The sequence below is a fragment of the Micromys minutus genome (genome assembly GCF_963924665.1).
Source record: "Micromys minutus genome assembly, chromosome: 26".
Classification (NCBI taxonomy): domain Eukaryota; kingdom Metazoa; phylum Chordata; class Mammalia; order Rodentia; family Muridae; genus Micromys; species Micromys minutus.
In genome coordinates this window covers 35026145-35028573 of record NC_137961.1, presented here as the reverse complement: position 1 = coordinate 35028573, position 2429 = coordinate 35026145, and the positions used below count along the sequence as shown (strand labels likewise).

Below are 2429 nucleotides of genomic sequence, written 5' to 3'. Positions count from 1 at the left end.
AGTGAATCACTAGTAAAGATTGCATGTACATTGTGGAAAGTCAAGCTATAAAACTGGGTAATGTAATGGAACTCTTTAATAAAGGCACATGAGTTAAAGGTATAGGAACCCAGTCTGTTTTCTATTTGAGAAAGTTCATTTAGCAAAAAAGAAATGTGTACCTATAGCCACACATTATGTACAGAGAGAGTCTGAATTGTAGGTCTCCATCAAATCCCTTCCTTAGAACCCACAGAGACTGAAGCAGCATTCAGAGGACCTACATGGGTCTGCACCAGGGCTTCTGGTATACTGTATAGTGATGAGCTTAGTGTTTTTATGGATGTGAGAACCAGCGGGTTTCTGACTCTTGTGCCTGTTCTAGGGACTCTTTTCCTCCTGTTGGATTGCCAACATCGACATGATGGTTTTTGATTCATTCCATTATATATTCTTTTGTTATGTTTGCTTGTTATCTCTTAGAAGCCTTTCCTTTCCTTCTTCTTTTCTTTTTCTCCTTTTTTTTTTCTCCCCCGAGACAGGGTTTCTCTGGGTAGCCCTGGCTATCCCACAATTCACTCCATAGGCCACACTGGTCTCAAACTCACAGATCCATCCACCTCTGACTTTCAAATGCTGGGATTAAAGGTGTGTGTCACCATCACCTCCCAACCAGCCAGTTCTGTTCTAAAGAGAGACAAAGGGAGTATATCTGGAGGGGAGGGAGGGAAAAAGGAAGTAGAAGGAGTAAGGAGAGGGGTAACTATAGGAAAGAGGGCAGGAGCCATGGGGAAGAAAAGCATCACCAACAGAACACAAGAGAAAGAAGAGAGAATCTGAGGTGCAGAAGATACCATAAAAACATTGACACAATAGTCAGAGAAATGCAAAATTCAAAAAGCTCCTAACCCAAAACATCCAGGAAATCCAGGACACAATGAGAAAACCAAACCTAAGGATAATAGATGTAGAAGAGAACGAAGACTCCCAACTAAAAAGCCCAGTAAATATCTTCAATAAAATTATAGAAGAAAACTTCCCTAATCTAAAAAAAGAGATGCCCATGAACATACAAGAAGCCTAGAGAACTCCAAATAGATTGGACCAGAAAAGAAACTCCTCCTGACACATAATAGTCAAAATACCAAATGCTCAAAACAAAGAAAAATATTAAAAGCAGTAAGGGACGAGGAATCCATGTGGAGGTCAGAGAGAAAGCAGGTGTGAATGGAAGCAGCAGAAGGAGTCATGGCTGCCAAAGAGTCTGAGTCCATTGGAAAGTTCTGCCTGGCGTTAGCAGTTGCAGGAGGTGTGAACTCTGCTTTATATAACGTAGATGCTGAACACAGAGCCGTCATCTTTGACCAGTTCCGTGGTGTACAAGACATTGTGTCAGGGGAAGGGACTCACTTTCTCATTCCTTGGATACAGAAACCAATTATCTTTGACTGCCACTTGATCACAGAATGCACCGGTCATCACTAGTAGAAAGACTTGCAAAATGTCAACATTATAATACGCGTCGTCTTCCAGACAGTGGCTAGCCAGCTTCCTCGTATCTACACCAGCCACTGGCAAGGACTACGATGAGTGAGTGGGTACTGCCATCTACCACCACAGAGATCCTCAAGTCGGTGGTGGCTCGATTCGATGATGGAAAACTGATTACCCAGCGAGAGCTGGTCTCCATGCAGGTGAGCGATGACCTCACAGAGCGAGCAGCAACATTTGGGCTCATCCTGGTTGACTCTTCCCTGACACATCTGACCTTCGGGAAGGAGTTCACAGAGGCAGTAGAAGCCAAACAGGTGGCTCAGCAGGAAGCAGAGAGAGCCAGATCTGTGGTGGAAAAGGCTGAGCAGCAGAAGAAGGCAGCCATCATCTCTGCCAAGTGACTCCAAGGCAGCTGAGCTGATCGCCAACTGGCTGACCACAGCAGGCGTGGAAGCTGGAAACTGCTGAGGACATCCGCATACCAGCTCTCCCGCTCTGGGAATAACACCTACCTTGCTCCTCCAGCTTCCCCAGTGAGGCCAATCAGGCCACAGCCTCGATTATTCTGAATGACTTCTGCCTCACCCCAGAAATCACTATGAAATTGAATGATTGGCTTAAAGTGAAGGAAATAAAGGTAAAATCACGTCAGATCTCTTAAAAAATAAAAGACAATCAAACAAATACCAAAAAGCAGTAAGGGAAAAAGGTCAAGTAACATATAAAGGCAGACCGATCAAAATTACACCACACTTCTCAACAGACTATGAAAACTAGAAGATCCTGGACAGGTGTCATGCAAACCCTAAGAGAACACAAATGCCAGCCTAGGTTACTATATCCACGTTACTATATCAATTACTATAGATAGATACACCAAGTTATTCCAGGACAAAACCAAATTTACATAATATCTTTCCACAAATCCAGCACTACAAAGGATAGTAGATGGAAAA

At 43.5% G+C, this 2429-nt stretch overlaps 1 pseudogene across 1 annotated transcript; it reads left to right on the top strand.

The window, feature by feature from the left end:
* Positions 1-1227: 1227 nt before the first annotated feature.
* On the top strand, positions 1228-2042 carry LOC308437557 (prohibitin 1-like; annotated as a pseudogene). The gene has a single exon. The product of its transcript is annotated as a prohibitin 1-like (transcript).
* Positions 2043-2429: the final 387 nt, after the last annotated feature.